The 22,592-nt window shown below is 43.8% G+C and overlaps 1 long non-coding RNA gene across 1 annotated transcript in view; it reads left to right on the forward strand.

Moving 5' to 3' along the window:
- LOC126480944 (uncharacterized) overlaps positions 1-22,592 on the forward strand; it is a 179,314-nt gene that overhangs the window by 100,029 nt on the left and 56,693 nt on the right. The window lies entirely within an intron of this gene.

Raw genomic sequence — 22,592 nt, forward strand, 5'->3', positions numbered from 1 at the left:
TACACCCTTCATGACGCTGAAGCAACAGAACTGGTCGTCCTGGTGTCTTGTCTGTGATTTAGTTTATGGATGTATTGCGTCTTTCCATAACACTTCCAACAAATATAAGTCCTCTATTCCTATTCTCTAATACCGGTTTTATGTGATCCTCTCATTTCATGTAGCTGCTTAGTATTTATTACCTGAATATTTATACAAAGTGAGGTCCTCTAGATGTTTACTACTAACCCTGTAATCGAATAGAATCACTAAACCTAGATTCATTAAGGACGGACGTAGGCCAAGGTGCATTCTTGTACATACGTATCTCTAAAAATATTACAGCTAAAACAGTAAATTTGAGACTGTTATGTACAACATAATGCTTGATATTTGGTGCAGTTTTTGTCTGAAAATGTACATTGACATAAATTCCATAAGGATTTGAATTTTTAAGTACCATTGTTTCTATACTGTACCTTCTCTCGTAAACTAGTCAAGCGATAAAACTGGAATTTCACAGTTTGCATCTGCACTAACGTGTGCGACAGATTTTTGTTAAGGTCATAGTTGCTTTGAAATTAATTTTTCAGTTTTGTGCTACTTGGGCCTGCCCTATATTTCTCAAATTTTAAAAGACAACTTTTTGCAGAAAAAAGGTAACAGAGAAGTGCTGCAAAGGATTATTTAATTAGTAATACTTAAGAACTAAATTTTAGTATGTTAGCTTTTATAGTTCCTGAGAAAAGATACACTGTAGCTCAGTCAGTTTATGGCAATTCACATTGAAAATTTTTATTTCAATTTTCAACAATTTCACTATACCTCTAGTCAATAATGGTGTCCATATTCATAATCTTTATTCTCTTCCTCGTCTTCCTAGAGTACTCTCTTCCCCGCCTCCTTTGCCTAGCCAATGTTTGCATTTTTTCTTCTGCTGCCTGAGCTTTGTCCAGTCGCGCTTCGTCGATGATTCAGAGTATCTTGAGTGTGAATGCACTGAACGGAGGCCTAGTCTCTGCAGGCACTTAATCTCCCCTACGTTTCCATGATTCAACACTAGACAAACGTCACATGCAGCTATGTCCTCAACAGTTGAGGACATACTGTTTTTGTACGATGCGCCCATATACGGTGATTATACCACTCATTGCTATTCCGTACTTTCCCATGTACCCATTTTTTCAGCAGTTCGGAATTGTCTAGGTAGCTGAAAGTTGGTTTTATAACATCTAAAACTGCAAATAGCAAACCATGTTTGTGGATGTATGGTTTTCCACTGGCTTCTGCCTAAAGATATTTGCGCCATGATATGTCACAAAGGAAATGTTGAGGATTATCATCTGTGGAAAGTTTGTTAACGAATATTGCCAACACGGCTTGCTGCATTATTTTCACACTATGTAGGTTATCCGTGATAAATGTTTCATAATATATTTGTAAAGTGTGAATTTCCTTGTCAGTCACTCTGTTGGCACCACCCAGTGGCTTTCCATCTTTTAATCTCTTTCCTATTCAAAAAAGCCACGTTGTAAACAAAGGAACAAGCAAATATAATCTTCCTCACGACCTTCTAGACTCATGTGCAGTTCATTTAGAGTGTGTGAACAAAAGATTAACGCACAAAAGCATTCAAGCGTAGAAAAGGTGTGGATTGCAGAATAGAAAGAGAGGACGTTTCAGGCGCAGACGGCCAAAAAAACTTTTTTAAAATATATTTCCAGCCAGAATTCGATTATGAAACTTTGCGATGTTATTCTTAAATAATCAATCAAATAAATTACACAGTAAAAAAATCTATTTTTTTTTCGTAATCTTTCCTACATCTGCCCTTGAAGAATCGCACTCCCACTGTTTCAAACGTCCGATTACAAATGAGTCAATGTGTTAAATATTTGACTTTCAGCAAGTAAGAGAGAACAATTTTACGACAGGTTTCGAATTATGCATTAAGTTTGTTGGAGTTGCAAAGTACTCTCATTACGAAACAGTTGATAAATGTGGTCTTTGTGCTCCATTTTAAGAAAATGCTAGTTTTTCACGTATCTCAGTGTTTATGATGTAATATCTCTCGAACATTGTTCCGTACAATGACATAATTTTGCAAATATATTCAGAGATATACGTATAAACTGCCTCTAAAGTGCGTTGCTATTAGAGTTAGTAGTAAAGAAACAATAAATTAAAACATTATACCTGATACTGAACTGTGATCAAATGAACAGCGTAAATGTAGTAAGCGATAAACCTTTGCCTTCATCAGTTTGTGTGGAGTATCAGTGCGAAAACGCTTCGTTAAAGATTGGAATTATGCGTGAAATTTGTTGGAAGTCGATAAGTGCCCTCACTGTCAAATACTGGATGAAAGTAATCCGTGTATTTACACGTCATTAGTTACGCTGCCTCAATAGAAACAAGTAGTTTCTGACTGTGATACTTGCCTTGCTGTGGAAACTTACAATTATAATGCCTCTTAGTGAGTAGATTATGACAGAATTTTGAATGTATAAGTCGTTCAATAATTACGCAAGATACTGAAAATCAGATTTTTCTTACTCTTGGAAGCAGTTAGAGACGCAGCTTGTGAACTGATATTGGGTTCTGGGATAGAGGTTTAAGAATATAAATTAGGTTCTTTCTCTTTTTTACAACGTAATCTTCCACTGATAGATATTTAAACAGAGCTACCATTCATTGTATGAAATAGAAATTTCGCCCAGGTCTTCCAGTATGTCCTTCCTATCGTCCAACAACGATACTTTCGCGTAAACAACGTCATCACCACCAGCGAACAATCTTACTATGCGGCTGATCCTGTCTGATAAATCTTTCATGTATACTGAAAAATAAGAGGCGCTGTTACTTTTATTCTGGGCGAATTCGAGGATACTTTCATTTATGAATAACATTCTCCGTCAGTGTAGCGGTCTGGATTGTGTTAGTGAAATATTGATCTAACCAGTCACACATCTGTCATGATTGTATCTTACTTCCATGTCGTCAATGTGTTACAATGTCCAGAGGCTTTCTGAAATATAAGAAGACGGGTTCTATCTGTTCAACTACATCTACCTGTTTCCAAGACGTCGTGATTGAATAAAGCAAGATGTATGAGGAAAGTGCCATACATTTTTTATGCTCCCTTTTATAGTGGTTCTGCAGCGATGAAGTGGAGACTGAGTAACACCCAAGTCTATATAATACCGAATATACTTACGATGAAGTTTCCCCAGTGATGGATATTTCACGTTATACGAGCATATCACATCTCACAAACAATTTCACTAGTGCCTTTTCCGGCAGTGTGAATTTCTTAAGGGACTTTCACACGCTCGATGTTTATTGCGCAATATTGAGCACTACGTAATAATATTGACCGTCTTAAAATGGTATTGATTTTTTTCGTTGTATATTGAAGGAGACAGCAGAGTTTGAAAATAATGACGCTGCTTCAGTGTATTGCGCTTTATATGGTATACGACAAATTTCCCTACACAGACTTTGAGGACAGGTTCCTTACAGGAAAACAAGAAAAGATTTCTAGTACACATAGGCTCTAAAATGAGTACCTTAAGACCTATCAGCACTTCTTCAATAGAAGAGACGTGTTTCACTGAAGAGAAGACGAGCAAGTGGTTATAGCTATTAACCTATACATTTCGGAGCCCATGTTTACTGGATATCTTTTTCTTGTTTCCGTCCATACTACCTCGTCCCACAATATGGAAAGCAAAGAGCTTGCACTGGAAGAGTCGTATTTCACAACATCTGCTCCGCAAGCCATAGCACGGCGCGTGGAGGAAAGTATTCTGTACCACAACTAGTCATTTCCTCTCCTGTTTCAGTCGCAAATAGAGCGACGGAAAAACGACTGTCACTATGACTCCGTACGAACCCTAATTTCCCTTATCTACGTGAAAAGTACGCTGGCGGCAGTAGAATGTTAATGTTCACAGTGCCATGAGATTCGATGGTAAGGGTCATTGGTTGGTCAGAACTGAGCAGCCAAATTCAAGATGCAAGCACTGTGAATGCAAAACATCGTTAAGGTGTGAAACGTGTAATACTGCCCTGCACGCTGCATGTCAAAAGCTTTATTATGTACAGTAAAAGGCGTACTGATAGAAACAATTCGTGAAACGGTGTTGAAGTTCGTAAGTATTCAATTTAAGACATATTAATTTCTATTTTATCCATTATTATAGAAATAAACCATTCTTTAGAACCTACATCAATTCGTTTTATTCTAAAACGCGCTTATCGCAATTCCTCATTATTTGATCCTATCCTTTAACAATGGCAGGAAATTTTAAAATATATGGTACTTTAATCACTATGCTGAATATGTGTAAATACGGGAAGATCTCGGAAACAAAATAATTCTTGTTTGACATTGGTTAAGAACGCTTGTAGGTAAAAATGTGGAGTGGTATGACAGACAGTTAGTTGACTGAGTCAGTTGCGTTACTGCATCGTCTTCCACATCCCCGTTGATTAGCCTTTACGGACAAAGAGCTTCCAGCGTTATTGAAAGATGTTACTTTGGGTTCACGGACGGGAATGTTGATCTTCCAGAATAACAGGGCCCCGATACAAGGTTAAATAAAAAGTAATGTCTCCACCTTCGTTAATTGGCATTGGATGGGAATATTTAAATAAATCAAACGCAGAAGTAATCCTTAGAATGTGATCTTTGATTACCAATATTCACCTTTCCACATAATCACCAACCAATTGGATGCATTTCAGCCAACGATGAACAAGATTTCTGAAACCGTCACGCCGGCCGGTGTGGTCGTGCGTTTCTAGGCGCTTCAGTCTGGAACCGCGTGACCGCTACGGTCGCAGGTTCGAATCCTGCCTCGGGCATGGATGTGTGCGATGTCCTTAGGTTAGTTAGGTTTAAGTAGTTCTAAGCTCTAAGGGACTGATGACCACAGATGTTAAGTCATAGCCAGTTGAACCATTTTTTTGAAACCGTCACGGAAGAAGTCGACGCTCAGTTTCCGCAACCACAGTCTCACAGTTCTCTTAACGTCTTCATCAGAAGAATATGATGTCCCGCAGATTGTCTTTCATTATCGGTAACAGATGGAACTAAAACGGTGCTAAATCTGGACTGTACGGAGGATGCCGTACGTTGGTGAGATTGAGTCTCTGAAGTTCTGCTGTGGTGGCAAGTGAAGTATGTGGTTTGGCATTGTCATGCTGCAGGAAAACATTTCCCTTTTGCTTTCGGACCTAACGACGCACAGTGCTCACATCAACACAATCACCAAAAACTGCTTTCATTCTCTGATGAATCTCCTTTGGGGTAACACCTTCTGCTGTCAAGAATTCAATGTCTGCCCGTTACTTAAATCGCATTGACCCAGCGTCTGCGCAGGGTTCCATACATTATACTGTAGCAACACAACCGTTCAATGTTTAGGCTTCCCGCCAACTGCAAAAATTCATTTGGCTCCAAGCACTATGGTACTTATCATCTGAGGTCATCAGTCCCCTAGATGGTTCAAATGGGTCTGAGCACTATGGGACTTAACATCTATGGTCATCAGTCCCCTAGAACTTAGAACTACTTAAATCTAACTAACCTAAGGACATCACACAACACCCAGTCATCACGAGGCAGAGAAAACCCTGACCCCCGCCGGGAATCGAACCCGGGAACCCGGGCGCGGGAAGCGAGAACGCTACCGCACGACCACGAGCTGCGGACCGAATCCCCTAGACTTAGAACTACTTAAACCTAACTAACCTAAGGGCATCACACACATCCATGGCCGAGGCAGGATTCGAACCTATGACCGTAGCAGCAGCGCGGTTCCGGACTGAAATGCCTAGAACCGCTCTTCCACAGCGGCCTTCCCGGCCAACTGGAGCCGCAAAGAAGAGGCTACGGAACAAGCCAGTACCTGCCGCATAGCAATTCTGCCAGCTATCGAAGAGTTAAGAAAGTGGAGGCATAACTTTTCAGGCAACCCTCGTACATTCTAGTCACTGGATGACTTTTCATCTAAACCTAGTACACAGCGGTAGACGGATGCAGACATAATCATGTTTCTTGGCCACCCAGGTCCCTGAAGCTTACCTATTTACATTTTTGCCTGTTGGGAATGTTGAAGGGCGAAGTCCACGAAAAAAAATGTAAGCGCAGTCATTTGCCGTCGCTTAACGCCTTCATTTACATTCTAAGAGTAGTATGTTCGTGACCAATAATTATTACACTCATGTTATACTGAATATTTTATTCGTGTTACTCTATACGGTCACTTCCTGATACAGGGCGGCCAAAATAAAGCTGGACCGGAAAATACGAGGGTCGTCCAACAAGAAAAGCAACAATTTTTTTCTGAAAACAGGTTTGTTTTATACACATTACTATTCTGCACTGTTTTAGCAACAAAACCCTGTTTTTCAGGACAAACTCCGTTCAGTGCGAAGGCCACACCACTCTACTTAGAGGGCCTGTTTGCCCGCATGTTACCATCCTCCTAGTCGACATCCGAGCCAACATCGCGCTCCACCAATAACCTGCCCATCATCCACGTACTGCTTCCTGCGGAGTCCATCCTTCATTGCGAAGGCCACACCACCTTACTTAGAGGGCCTGTTTGCCCGCATGTTACCATCCTCCTAGTCGACATCCGAGCCAACATCGCGGTCCACCAATAACCTGCCCATCATCCACGTACTGCTTCCTGCGGAGTCCATCCTTCATTGCGAAGGCCACACCACCTTACTTAGAGGGCCTGTTTGCCCGCATGTTACCATCCTCCTAGTCGACATCCGAGCCAACATCGCGCTCCACCAATAACCTGCCCATCATCCACGTACTGCTTCCTGCGGAGTCCATCCTTCATTGCGAAGGCCACACCACCTTACTTAGAGGGCCTGTTTGCCCACATGTTACCATCCTCCTAGTCGACATCCGAGCCACCATCGCGCTCCACCAATAACCTGCCCATCATCCACGTACTGCTTCCTGCGGAGTCCATCCTTCATTGCGAAGGCCACACCACCTTACTTAGAGGGCCTGTTTGCCCACATGTTACCATCCTCCTAGTCGACATCCGAGCCAACATCGCGCTCCACCAATAACCTGCCCATCATCCAAGTACTGCTTCCTGCGGAGTCCATCCTTCATTGCGAAGGCCACACCACCTTACTTAGAGGGCCTGTTTGCCCGCATGTTACCATCCTCCTAGTCGACATCCGAGCCAACATCGCGCTCCACCAATAACCTGCCCATCATCCACGTACTGCTTCCTGCGGAGTCCATCCTTCATTGCGAAGGCCACACCACCTTACTTAGAGGGCCTGTTTGCCCGCATGTTACCATCCTCCTAGTCGACATCCGAGCCAACATCGCGCTCCACCAATAACCTGCCCATCATCTACGTACTGCTTCCTGCGGAGTCCATCCTTCATTGCGAAGGCCACACCACCTTACTTAGAGGGCCTGTTTGCCCACATGTTACCATCCTCCTAGTCGACATCCGAGCCAACATCGCGCTCCACCAATAACCTGCCCATCATCCACGTACTGCTTCCTGCGGAGTCCATCCTTCATTGCGAAGGCCACACCACCTTAGTTAGAGGGCCTGTTTGCCCGCATGTTACCATCCTCCTAGTCGACATCCGAGCCACCATCGCGCTCCACCAATAACCTGCCCATCATCCACGTACTGCTTCCTGCGGAGTCCATCCTTCATTGCGAAGGCCACACCACCTTACTTAGAGGGCCTGTTTGCCCGCATGTTACCATCCTCCTAGTCGACATCCGAGCCAACATCGCGCTCCACCAATAACCTGCCCATCATCCACGTACTGCTTCCTGCGGAGTCCATCCTTCATTGCGAAGGCCACACCACCTTACTTAGAGGGCCTGTTTGCCCGCATGTTACCATCCTCCTAGTCGACATCCAAGCCAACATCGCGCTCCACCAATAACCTGCCCATCATCCACGTACTGCTTCCTGCGGAGTCCATCCTTCATTGCGAAGGCCACACCACCTTACTTAGAGGGCCTGTTTGCCCACATGTTACCATCCTCCTAGTCGACATCTGAGCCAACATCGCGCTCCACCAATAACCTGCCCATCATCCACGTACTGCTTCCTGCGGAGTGCATCCTTCATTGCGAAGGCCACACCACCTTACTTAGAGGGCCTGTTTGCCCACATGTTACCATCCTCCTAGTCGACATCCGAGCCAACATCGCGCTCCACCAATAACCTGCCCATCATCCACGTACTGCTTCCTGCGGAGTCCATCCTTCATTGCGAAGGCCACACCACCTTACTTAGAGGGCCTGTTTGCCCGCATGTTACCATCCTCCTAGTCGACATCCGAGCCAACATCGCGCTCCACCAATAACCTGCCCATCATCCACGTACTGCTCCCTGCGGAGTCCATCCTTCATTGCGAAGGCCACACCACCTTACTTAGAGGGCCTGTTTGCCCGCATGTTACCATCCTCCTAGTCGACATCCGAGCCAACATCGCGCTCCACCAATAACCTGCCCATCATCCACGTACTGCTTCCTGCGGAGTCCATCCTTCATTGCGAAGGCCACACCACCTTATTTAGAGGGCCTGTTTGCCCACATGTTACCATCCTCCTAGTCGACATCCGAGCCAACATCGCGCTCCACCAATAACCTGCCCATCATCCACGTACTGCTTCCTGCGGAGTCCATCCTTCATTGCGAAGGCCACACCACCTTACTTAGAGGGCCTGTTTGCCTGCATGTTACCATCCTCCTAGTCGACATCCGAGCCACCATCGCGCTCCACCAATAACCTGCCCATCATCCACGTACTGCTTTCTGCGGAGTCCATCCTTCATTGCGAAGGCCACACCACCTTACTTAGAGGGCCTGTTTGCCCGCATGTTACCATCCTCCTAGTCGACATCTGAGCCAACATCGCGCTCCACCAATAACCTGCCCATCATCCACGTACTGCTTCCTGCGGAGTCCATCCTTCATTCCGTAGGCCACACCACCTTACTTAGAGGGCCTGTTTGCCCACATGTTACCATCCTCCTAGTCGACATCCGAGCCAACATCGCGCTCCACAAATAACCTGCCCATCATCCACGTACTGCTTCCTGCGGAGTCCATCCTTCATTGCGAAGGCCACACCACCTTACTTAGAGGGTCTGTTTGCCCGCATGTTACCATCCTCTTAGTCGACATCCGAGCCAACATCGTGCTCCACCAATAACCTGCCCATCATCCACGTACTGCTTCCTGCGGAGTCCATCCTTCATTGCGTAGGCCACACCACCTTACTTAGAGGGCCTGTTTGCCCACATGTTACCATCCTCCTAGTCGACATCCGAGCCAACATCGCGCTCCACCAATAACCTGCCCATCATCCACGTACTGCTTCCTGCGGAGTCCATCCTTCATTGCGAAGGCCACACCACCTTACTTAGAGGGCCTGTTTGCCCGCATGTTACCATCCTCCTAGTCGACATCCAAGCCAACATCGCGCTCCACCAATAACCTGCCCATCATCCACGTACTGCTTCCTGCGGAGTCCATCCTTCATTGCGAAGGCCACACCACCTTACTTAGAGGACCTGTTTGCCCACATGTTACCATCCTCCTAGTCGACATCTGAGCCAACATCGCGCTCCACCAATAACCTGCCCATCATCCACGTACTGTTTCCTGCGGAGTCCATCCTTCATTGCGAAGGCCACACCACCTTACTTAGGGGGCCTGTTTGCCCACATGTTACCATCTTCCTAGTCGACATCCGAGCCAACATCGCGCTCCACCAATAACCCGCCCATCATCCACGTACTGCTTCCCGCGGAGTCCATCCTTCATTGGGCCCAACAGTTGAAAGCCGAAAAGTCCGAGATCCCGGCTGAGAGTGGATGAGGAAGAAAAGTCCAATAAAGCTTTTTGAGCTCCTCTTGTGTCCGCAGACTTGCGTGAGGCCTTGTGTTGTCTTGGAGAAGGAGAAATCCGTTCGCACTTCTGCGGCTACGAACACGCTGATGTCGTTTCTCCAATTTCCAAAGCGTAGTACAGCATACTTCAGATTTGATCGGTGCACCATGAGGGAGGACATCAAACACCATAACCCCTTTAAACTTACAGAAGACCGTCGCCATGACTTTACTGAACTCTTTCTTCGAAGGAGAGGTGGTCTGGCACCACTCCACTGATTGCCGTTTTGTCTCTGATTCCAATTGATGGATCCACGTTTCATTGTCTGTGACGATGTCCGACTAAAAATCTGTCACGATCAGCATCGTGACACACAATAAGCTCCACACAAATGGTAGGTCATAGTTCTTTATGGTTTTCTGTTAGGTGGCGAGAAACCCAGCAAGCACACACTTTGAGTACCCCAACTGGTGGACGAGTGTGTCAACACTAGGAACAAAGACGTCCAATTGAGCAGCGAGGTGTTTCACTGTAATCCGTCGATTACCTCGAATGACAGTGCCCCGCACCTTCCAACGTTATGGGAGTTACAGCTGTGTGCGGTCGGCCAGCACGCGGGATCCAGAACGGGTTAGCAAGAGCTTGGGATTATGCCTCACCCAATGACTCACTGTGCTGTTCTTCACATTCTACAGCGCCTGTGAATATCTGTGATGCTCTGGTTTTCCGCCAAATGAAACTCAATGACAGCTCTCTGGTTGGAACGCGCCTCCGTTACGTGCGCCATTTTGAAGGCTACTTATAACGCTGCCACCTATCGGAGCTTCGTGAAACTATAGTGTCTGAAGCGGGGAATCCGCGATGTAACAGAGCAAATGCCTTTTTTCAACCGAAATTGGCTGAGAAGAAAACTGCATTGCATAACTTATTGAATTCCCCTCGTATTAAAAAGCCTGACGCGGAATTGAACCTTGTTAACGAATAGGAACAGTGCACATCACAGAAAATGCTGGAAACTTTGATTTCGAGGCACCAATCTGTTGGTGTCTAATGCTGCACAGAAGCGTCTCCTGCATGCTCTGTCCCACGTACTAAATGTAAATGTCGTGTGACTAGGGCCTCCCGTCGGGTAGACAGTTTGCTGAGTGCAAGTCTTTCGGTTTGACGCCACTTCGGCGACTTGCGCGTCGATGGGGACGGAACGATGATGACTAGGACAAAACAACACCCAGTCCCTCAGCGGAGAAAATCTCCGACCCAGCCGGGAATCGAACCCGGGCCCTTAGGATTAACATTCTGTCGCGCTGACCACTCAGCTACCGGAGGCGGACGTCCCATGGGTTTCTCTGTCAGAATGAGATGAGCAGACGTAAATTAGTGACCAGTTCAATGCAACACAAATTAGTGCTAACGATAAACAGAGCGTATTTGTTTCCGAGTGTTATGTGAAGCACACTTTGTGGAAAATCTGTGTAGAACTGCTTGTTCAACAATTTAAGACGAAGTTTCTTGGCGAAACCTCCAGCGTAGTCTACAATTTGTGGACAAAATGGTTCAAACTGGGTTCTGCGGCGAATAAAAACGGCATCTACCCTGAAAGAGTTCGATCACTTGGAAAAACTGCTCGGAAGAATAAAAATTTAGAGCAAAGTCCTCGGAAATCTCAACGCTGTTCATTTGTGCAAATAGGAATTAACAGTTCGTCTCGTCGGAACATTATCATAAATGACCTGAAGCTGAAAGCTTTCAAATTTTCTGTTGTGTGTGAGTTAAATCGTTAAAATGGACTTTCACTTGATAAGTTGGTGGTTTCTGAAGCGGAACCAGAAATTTTGGATCCACGGTTTTTCTTCAGATGAGGTCTGATTCAGCCAGTCTGGGTACATGAATTCACAGAACATGCGCCATTATGCATAGGACAATCCACATCAATACTCTCCAGACCTATTGTATTCGTATAATTTCAAGTTTGGTGTTTGTTGCACTACATCACGCGTCCGCATTCTAAAAAGTGTATTTCATGAAATTATTGATGTTAACTGTTATGTCCAGAAACTGTTTAAACCATATGTGGATCAACTCATAGAGCGACTGTACAGATATTTTTACCAAGATGGACCAATGGAATGCACAACCTTGACAACTTTATCCATTTTCATGAGGTGTTCGATAAGCACACAAAAATCAACAGGGGCAGAAGAATCTCCTGTCTACGTCGATCGTCTGGGTTCTGTCCCTATTTTTTTTATTCGTGGGGCAAACTGAAGCGTCACGTGTACTCAAGTAAGAGCAGTGGAAGAGCTACAGCAGAACACTGCGGTCTCTCACCAGCGCCGCATCGACACCAAAGGTGGCCATTTCCAGCATCGTCTGTGATTCGTGGAGGTATGTAGCGTCTGTGCAACTAATTGAAGGCAGTTTGTTTATTGCCATGCGCGTTTCGCTCCATTTATTTCGGAAGCATCATCAGTGGCCTGTAATACATGTTTCCTTATATACCGGGTGATCAAAAAGTCAGTATAAATTTGAAAACTTAATAAACCACGGAATAATGTAGATAGAGACGTAAAAATTGAGACACATGCTTGGAATGACATGGGGTTTTATTAGAACAAAAAAAAGTATTGCTAGACGCGTGAAAGATCTCTTGCGCGCGTCGTTTGGTGATGATCGTGTGTTCAGCCGCCACTTTCGTCATGCTTGGCCTCCCAGGTCCCCAGACCGCAGTTCGTGCGATGTTACCTGAAGTCGCAAGTGTATCGTGATCGACCGACATCTCTAGGGATGCTGAAAGACACCCGACGCCAATGCCTCACTGTAACTCCGGACATGCTTTACAGTGCTGTTCACAACATTATTCCTCGACTACAGCTATTGTTGAGGAATGATGGTGAACATATTGAGCATTTCCTGTAAAGAACATCATCTTTGCTTTGTCTTACTTTGTTATGCTAATTATTGCTATTCTGATCAAGCGCCATCTGTCGGACATGTTTTGAACTTTTGTGTTTTTTTAGTTCTAATAAAACCCCATGTCATTCCAAGCATGTGTCTCAATTTGTACCTCTCTATCTACATTATTCCGTGATTTATTCAGTTTTCAAATTTATACTGACTTTTTGATCGCCTGGTACATACAATAAACGTATTATGTCGTAGATATAATATGCTGCTATATTTCATTTTATCGTGTCTTTCTCTTGTTGTTTTTTACGGTAAAATCAACTTTTGTAGCACAAAGTTCGTAATGTAAACTTATCGTTTGATGTTACTTACAATTTCCAATGCTGTTAACTCATGTGTGTGGTCCTGGAGATGTATTCGTTAATTTCCATACTCCAGCTGGCTGATTTCTGGCGTTCTTTCACCCCCACTTGTCACATCGCGTATATCCCTTGCACTTTCCATTTTTTGATCAACATATGTGTGTTTTTGTGTGTGTAGTGTTGCCAAGTGTTGTTGTGCGTTTGTCTGTCTTTTATTTGTGCTGTGGTTTGATATTTTTATTTGTTGTGTATGTGTGTGTGTGTGTGTGTGTGTGTGTGTGTATTTTCTGTGTGATTCTCTATGAGAGAGTGAGTGATATATATGTTTATGTCTGTGTATTTTCTGTTTGTAATTGTGTAATTCCTTCCGAGAGGGTTTCTTATACTTTTTTGTGTGCGTGTAAATGTGTTTTTTAAATGTATATAAATATGTGTTTATAAGTGAAGAGGGAGGGGGGGAGGGAGGGAAGAGAGGAACAAGATTCATTAATTATTTATCCTCGTTACATTTCAGTTTGTTATTGTTTTGGTGGCTAGCATGATCACAGAGTTATTGCTTGTATGGATTTGGTCATTGAGTACTGTCTTCTCCATTGCGATGGCTCTTTATATGCGAAAGTTTTCTTGCAATGTCAGGAGCTTTTTGTTGTGATCATTCACTCTGATAACTGTCATGTCACAATCCATGTTAAATGGTTCATTTCCATGTTTTAACAAGTGTTGGGCAAAGGTAGAATGGCTATTTTCATATTTCCAACTTCTTTATATGTTTTTTATATCTAGTTTTGAAGTTCCTGCTTGTCATCCCCTGATATACCGATTTACATTCTTCGCACTCTGGCTAGTGTATACTTGGTCCTTGGTATTTGTTTGGTTTGTCTGTTGTTAGTAAATGTAATTGGAGTGTGTTTCTTTAGTGTATTTGCTATCTTGTGTGCATAAGTCGTCCGTTGTGGAGGCCCATCGACAGGAGTATTCGGAGCACTGTGTGTTCAGACACACTTTTACTCTGCCCAACTTTAAAGTGGGATGTTAGTTTCGCCACAGTTTGCCGCCAGTTCTGTTTTACCATTCTGCCCAGCCTATGACGTTCGACATCTGTAATGAGGGGTGGCCACCCAACACCACGACGTCTGGCTGTGGTTTCACCTTGGCTTCGCCATATGTTGAAGACACTTGCCACAACACTCCTCCAACACCTGACAAGCTGAGCAGTTTCCGAAATACTCGTTCCGAACCTCCGTACCATCACAATCCGCCTTCGGTCAAACTCAGATAGCGCGCCTTCCCCGTTCTACACACGGACACCTCTCTCATTGATACTACGCGCACCGTGCGTGTCTCTGACTAGCAGTCATTCCTCGCCACTGCTTTCGACTGAACGAGTTTATATTGATAGTGAGTCGATAGTCATAATGTTCGGGCTGATCAGAGTATGTAAATCAGTTACAAAAAGCAATTCGATAACGTCTGCAGTACTTCACGGACAGATATCATTCCCTTTTCAGTGAGGTATTATGTTACGAAGAGTAATTTTTCGTACTGTTGCTAACTCAGATTGCCTGAGACAAAAAAATACATATCTGGATCCAACAGCTCACATACTGGTGTAGACGAAAGGATATTAAAAAAGCAACAGTTTTATTTCTTCCAGTAGCGTTTCAGACTCAGCTAGGTAGCAACATTGTGGTGAAAAAGTGCCCACTTATTAACCAGCGATTCGTAGAAAGCAGAGCGAACACAGATGCCGTTAGCGGAATGTCTGTGAGCTATGGCGGGCTCCAGGGTAGCAACTACGTTGTAGCACGTGGGTGGGGCAGCCACGCCCACTATGCCTCGCTGCCTGCACATGCGGCTCTCTCTAACGGGTGGCCACTACGCACTAATCCGATAGCTTACGAGCTGCTGCCGACAGCAGCAAACAGCTCCGGCATAAATTTCAAAGCGCCCACGAGTCTCAGAGAAAAAAGCCTCGAACACAACGGGGCGAGTGTACGAGTCAGAATTTTAAGATGGTATACCGACACCTTAAGAGAATCTGAAAGATGTGGCCTCAAAATAAGCGCCACAAAAACCGAATATCCGACAGTTCCATAGAGTATCTGGAGACTGGAGCCAGTAAGATCAGGGGACGTAAGTCTTTTAAGCATCTGGGGGCTCTGATGTTACTAAACAGAAAAAAATTGGGGTTGACATAAGTAATAAAATAGAGCAAGACAGGAGGGCCTTTCAGCTGAACTCGGTCCTTTGGAATAACAAAAAGGACCAAACAGGTGATATACCGTCCAGATGTTGAAAACATCACTACGTACGGTGCAGAAACGTGGCAAAATAACAAGCGACAGATAAACAAGTTGCCTGCGCTAGAGATGAACTTCTGAAGGTGACGTGGCATTCCCAAGCTGGATCGTTAGCAGATACCAACGTACGAGAAGCTACGGGAGTCGATAAATCAATAGTAAACACTATAGAGATGAAACGTATAATATGAACATCTAGAAAAGATGGTCGATAGCCGGTGGCAGTGGTCCCCAACGGAAAGAAGATACCCTAACGAGCTGGGACGAACAGGAGTCAAGAGATCGCGAAGGCTGCCAGAAGCTAGAAACGGCGTCAATCGTAGGGCGCTCGCAAGATGATGATATTTTGGAATCTGACACTTTCATGGAAAAAATTCATGACATCCTGTGTGGCGTAGGAATGTCAGATGTATAGCAGCGCAAGAAAAATAGAAGAATGTTGAATATAATCGAAGCTATATTAACATTTGCTCAAGTCTAGAATGTGCTGGCATTGCCTTGAATACCTGGGCAATACCGACAACGTTACAGGGTAACGGCAACAGTATTTTCTGTTTTTCCACACGTGAAGCTTTCATTTACATCGCCTATTGCTCTTTCGTTTTCTGAGCCGAACAGTAACGGAGAGAAACTGAGAACTTTCCTTTCGCCCTTTTCAATCCGAGCAGTTCTCCATTGATGTCCCATTCATCTTGTGCCCACTCGGCCCTTGTACGTATTATGTATTACCTGTTCCTATAAGTCATACCTGTTCTTCTGAGAATTTCAAGTATCTTGAACCTTTTGGTCGCAAAACCCTTTGTGATGACCACTGTCTACATCCCAAGTTAAATTTTTGGTTTTTGCATGTGGATTATTTTTTCCACTAGATATTCTTGTAGAGAATGTCAGGACAGTAAATTAGGAAAAAGGAATCGTAAGTGCTGGCGTAGCTCACCAAACGCGCCTGAAAGAATTTCGTGAGTAAATTATGTATCGAAAAGCTTTATGTCGTTATGAAAACTATATAATTTCAGTAACCTTGCGTTGACAACAAAAATGAAAAAATAACAAACTGTGTCGTACAATAAGTAGAACGCTAAGAAAAAGAAAGGAAACAATGTTAAGTTCTACAAAGTGATGGCTGTACGAGGAGGTTTTTTACCGGGTTGAAGAGTGAATCAGCGTTAGCAAAGACAAAAGCAGAGTCCAACTCTCCGAAATGCGATCTCTACGAACTGGAAGTATCGTAAAGAACGCTTTCCAAAGTCGGTCTACAGGCATAAGGATAGAGGGCTCCGCAGACAGGGCAGATGAAGGAGAAAATGAAAGCATAAATTTTGAAGATCACAATAGGTCTAAAGGACTAATGCAACAAGACGTGAAGTAATCGCAGTCGGGAATAAGTAACAATCTTTTATACTTACCTGCATATTCAAACCGTGAAAGGTACAAAAAGCATTAACGTAAGGCAGAAATGCAGCATCTGAAAATGACAATGCTCTTTTGACAAGCATAGTTTTGATTCAAGTGCGAAACAATATCTAAGAATCAGACTTTCCTTGGTTTTCAGATTTCTTGTAGCTTTCATGGCCATCTTGTCTTTTGCCTCGTGATCTTCCTCCGATGTTTATTCAACTTATTTTGTTGTCATTTCAACAGGACAAGTGAGCGCCTTTGTGAAAAGAGGGCGTGTCTTTCACAATGTCAGCCACCAGTGGCGAAACATCAATGGAATCATTGATAAAGCATCGGCCGAAGATTTGTTTAGTTTGTTCTACTTACGCTAGGAGCGCCATATATTTCACAGAAACAACCACTTCCCCTGTGAGGAAGGCGAAATTATTCTTTTTAGCCGTGTAACACTAAATTTCCCAAGGGGCTTCTGCGTGACTGTCTCAGAGAGATATAGAGGCGTTTCGCAAACGAGGACTGGGCGTGTTGTCGGATCAGAAGAGTAAGCGCCGACCGTGGGTATTTCCATAGTGTGTGCCCGCCTGCAGACAGCGGCCGGTATACCCCTGTAATTTGGGAGGCGTGGCCACAGGCCACGAGGCGGGCGGTGAACATGAAAGGGTGGAGAGAGAGAGAGAGAGAGAGAGAGAGAGAGAGAGAGAGTTGCGCTGTGCTGTAGGTCTTCGGGCATTTCCTCTGCGGTCTCCCGCTCGTTTCCACCTCATTTGCCTCGGTCCTGCAACGGCACGTTAACAAAACCAATACCTCTGCAGCACACAGTTTCCTCCACATCAGTCATTTTCTAGATGCTGGAGCATAGCCTAAGGCAGAACATTTTGACGTTTCAGGGTGAAAGTAATCTTCTATCAGAGACTGAGCGCGAGTTCGAGAAACACTTCTCGTGTGACACACAGCTCTAAACTTTCACACACGATTTCTTACCACCACTAGACGTCATCGAACAGGCAGACTTGTAGGGAGAGGCGATTGGCATTCTAGCGTACTACCGACTAGTACCTACGAAATGCTCATACAATCTCTTCATACGACAGTTATTGAAATAATTGGAAGAGCTAGCCATGACCAAACGATTCTAGCTTGAATACAAGATATAGAGTGGTTATAATTAAAGCGCAGCTATTCACAGAATTATCATATGGCAGCGGAACCTGGTAGATATTCTAATGTGTCGAAGTAGAACTGATTTCCGCTAGAAAAACTGGTTCAAATTTTCGCCACCAGGTGCAAATATGGCGCTCTGACTGAAAGGGAGACGTATAGAAAGGTTTCCATATGTAATGGATTAGGAACGGGGCGTGGGCAGAAAAGGTCAAACAAGAGAGACAGACATAATGTTGATTTTATTATTAACCAGCACTTACACAATTTGCGCAATATGAGCATCAGAGACACGGAAGAAACGTCGTACAGCGCCATATTTGCTCCTGGTGACCAAAATTGGAACTAAGTTTTTTCCAGCGTAAGTCAGTTCCTCATTAACACATTATAATATCTACCAAGTTCGCTGTCATGCCATAATTACAGCTCACACTGGACCTCTGTGAGTATCTGCACTTTAATTATGCCCACTTAGTATATCAGAAGGACGAACTGCCTTCGGACGTCAAGAAAAATGTAATTATTTTAATTTCTAAGAAGACAGGTGCTGACATACGTGAATATTAGCAAACTGTCAGTTTACTAAGCATTTTAGTCAAGCTTGAAAAATACCTGCACTTATTATTTACAGAAGAATGGAAAAAACTGGTAGAACCCGACTTCGGGGAAGAACAGGTTGGATTCCCGGCAGATGAAAAAACACTTGAGACGCTGAAGGAATTAGATTAGGAAATGAGACACTAAAAGTAGTAGATGAGGTTTGCTATTCGGATAGAAAAATAATTAATGATGAGTAAAGCAAAAAAGATAAAAAATGCAGCCTGGCTATGGCCAGAAACGTATTCCAGAAAGAAAGGGGCCTTTTACAGTACATTGCAAATTTAAATGTTAGGAAGTCTTTGCTGAAGGCATTCGTGTGGAGTGTAGCCATGTACGGAATTGAAACGTGGACGATAAACATTTCAGACAAGAAGAGCAGACGCTTCTGAAATTTTGTGCTGCCGAAGACCGCTGAATATTGGATGGGTAGATGGTTGGATCAGGGGAGGGGACCAAACAGCGAGGTCCTCCGTCCCATCGGATTACGGAACAATGGGGAAGGAAGCCGGCCGTGTCCTTTCAAAGGAACCATCCCAGCATTTGCCTGAACTGATTTAGGAAATCACAGAAAACCTGAATCAGGATGGCCGGCCGCGGTTTTGAAACGTCGTCGTCCCGAACGCAATTCCAATGTGCTAACAATTGCACCACCTCGCTAGGTAGATGGGTAGATCGAATGAATGTGAGGAGGTACTAAAACGAATTGAGGGAGAGCAAAAGCTACGCACAACTTGATGAAAGGAAGGGAGCGGCTAATAGCACACATCCTGAGGCATCAAGGAATAGTCAGTTTTGGTAATGGAATGAAGGATGGGAGGTAAAATTTATGAAGTGATATCAAGGGAAGAATACAGTAGGTGGGTTCAAATGGATATAGGTTGCAGTAGTTATGGTGAGTTGAAGAGATTTGCACATTATAGACCAGTGCAGGGAACTGCATCAAACAAACCTCCGAACTGAAGACCACCACAACAACATAGTGTACTGTTCCTGCTAGATTATATGGCCTTTGGGAAAACAGCAAGAAAGTGGTTGCTCTTAGCTCAGTTAGTAAAAAATGTGCTCAGACGTACTACTGTATTGAGTCTACGGGTGGATTACTACCCAATTCACATTAGGAAATACGCAAATTTCATACCTCGATTAGAGGGTTAATCTGACTGACTCTCATATTTTAGAATGTTTTGATGTTATCGTTCTCTTCATTCGTGTCCATCTGTCGGATTCTTTACTGTTAACTACGGTCAGATACGGTGGTGGATTAACTAGTTTATTTCTGCAATCTTTTTGTTCAGAGGCCAGTTCCATGAGCAAACAGATGAAATTGCGGTGAGGAGCCCTTTGCCATTTATTGTTGCAAACATTTTTGTGTGTTTTGTGGCAACTGCCAAAGAGATAGCGGCATTGAAGCGTGCACGTTTTTTAAATTCCCGTACCTCAATGGCTTAAACGGAATCGATGTAGGATCACTTTGCTGTCCGACAGTCCCTCTGTTTATCCGACTGACAACACCCCTTTTTCTCAGGAACCGGTGGAATTTCCCATCAAGTTGAAATTTATGTTACATGCTCAGGTGTACGGTCTCCGGGCGGCGTAGAAACTTTAAGCTCCAAAGTCAGTGCAATCAAAGGATAGAGCCATATTTTGATACTCACAAACTCATTCATCAGAAGCTACAGAGTGCTTCTCGCTGACCTAGAATCATGAAATTTGACAAGAAGTAAGGTTTCATAGAACAAGTAAAGGAAAAAATCCGAAAACAGTTAATTTGTAATTATGTTACATAAACAAATATTTTTTTACAATTAAATGAATACCCCTAGTTGCATATAGGCGTTGATATAAGTCAATGGGGACAGCTGAAAATGTGTGCCCCGACAGGGACTCGAAGCCGTGATCTCGTGCTTACATGGCTTTTTTTAAAATCTCATTTTTTGTTTGTTTTCGTTCGTTGTATCTGCTCGAGGCGGACGTCGCAAGACACCCATTTCAGTTCGTCGTTGATCCAGTAACTCAGTTTTTTTTATTACAGAGGCCAGCTAACCCTCTGACTGAACACGCTGAGTTACCGTGCCGGCATCCATCTGAGCTACCGAGGACACAGAGGATAATGCGACTGCAGGGACTTACCTTTGGCACGCCTCCCGTGAGACCCACGTTCCCAACTTATCGTCCCGCACTATTTTCGTAGTGCCCCTGTCCATTATACTTATCAACCGCGCCTTATTCCCGATTCTCGTAAGAGTTCAAAAAATGGTTCAAATGGCTCTGAGCACTATGGGACTTAACTGCTGAGGTCATCAGTCACCTAGAACTTAGAACTACTTAAACCTAACTAACCTAAGGACATCACACACATCCATGCCCGAGGCAGGATTCGAACCTGCGACCGACATGTCCGAAAGAACAGATACCATCTTCATATATAAATATTTTTTTTTTTTTTTCCATTACATACATTGGATTCGTAATCTGTCAAAGGTTTCAGGAACTGCTTGCTGTACGAACTTTGATCTGGTTTTCAGTAATGTATAGAGTGATTCAGGAGGAAGGTTTGTGTATGAATGAGTAAGTTATAAATATTTCCTACTAACTGGTTCAGTTGCGATAGTGAAGTCTCCTGCCGCTGTGAAAACGATGCTAACCTCACAGGTCCTTTAGAAATTATTCGTTGTGCATACAAACATTTCCTGACACCCTATTCCTACGACACTCAGACCATCTGTAATGTTCCAAAGCAAAGTGATAGTGGTAATTGATGCAAGATTCAACTTCCTATGTTTGTGATGAGGTTTCACTATCTCACAATATCCGTTGAAGTATTCTATTGAACAATTCGACATTTTGGCAACAAGGATAGCCCGACGGAGGGTATTAGCGTTATCTTCTCCTGAGACTTCCGTCAAATCTTACCAGTAATATGAACAGGGCCGATGGCAGACGAAGTTAACGCATCTGCATTTGCCAGTTAGCATAGCATGCTTAATAATTCCAAAATTAATAAAATATATGAAAAATTACAATGACAAATGTCAAATCACACACATAATTTCAACTTAAAATTAAAACATTCTCGAAAGTCTTGGACATCCCTGAACCGATATCTTGCCAGTATCAGTATCGATAACGGGCAAATATCGTCGAGATTCTCGATACCCACTCTGGATGGAATAACTGCAGACATAATAAAGTTAGTACGGAATCTTTAGAGCAGGAGTCTTACTCGCTATTGTCCGGGTTTTTTAAATATGTACATGATATTGTTGATATCTGGCTACATGGCAGAGAGAACTTGGACAACCCCTTGGAATATCTCAGTTACGTCCACCTTCATTACGCTTGTGGAAAAGAAACGTTATCTTTCCTCCCTTGACTGTTGGTAAGAAGGAAGGACGATAGTATCTCATAAATGCCGTTTACTTAAGCCAACTCACACCTGTTTGTTTGTGTTATTTGGGCTCCAGAATTTTTAGTCTGTTAAGCCACCGAGACAACATGTCTACTTACACTACTGCTCATTAAAATAGAAACACCAAGAAGAAATGCAGATGATAAACGGCTATTCATTTGACAAATATATTATACAAGAACTGACATGTGACTACATTTTCACGCAATTTAGGTGCTTAGATCCTAAGAAATCAGTACCCAGAACAACCACCTCTGGCCGTAATAACGGCATTGATACACCTGGCATTGAGTGAAACAGAGCTTGGACGACGTGTACAGGTACAGATGCCCATGCAGCTTCAACACGATACCACGGTTCATCAAGAGTAGTGACTGGCGTATTGTGACGAGGAGCCAGTTGCTCGGCCACCATTGACCAGACGTTTTCAATTGGTGAGAATCTGGAGAACGTGCTGGCCAGGGCAACAGGCGAACATTTTCTGCATCCAGAAAGGCCCGTACAGGACTTGCGGTCGTGCATTATCCTGCTGAAATGTAGGGTTTCGCAGGGATCGAATGAAGGGTAGAGCCAC

The sequence above is a fragment of the Schistocerca serialis genome, chromosome 5 (genome assembly GCF_023864345.2).
Source record: "Schistocerca serialis cubense isolate TAMUIC-IGC-003099 chromosome 5, iqSchSeri2.2, whole genome shotgun sequence".
Lineage (NCBI taxonomy): Eukaryota > Metazoa > Arthropoda > Insecta > Orthoptera > Acrididae > Schistocerca > Schistocerca serialis.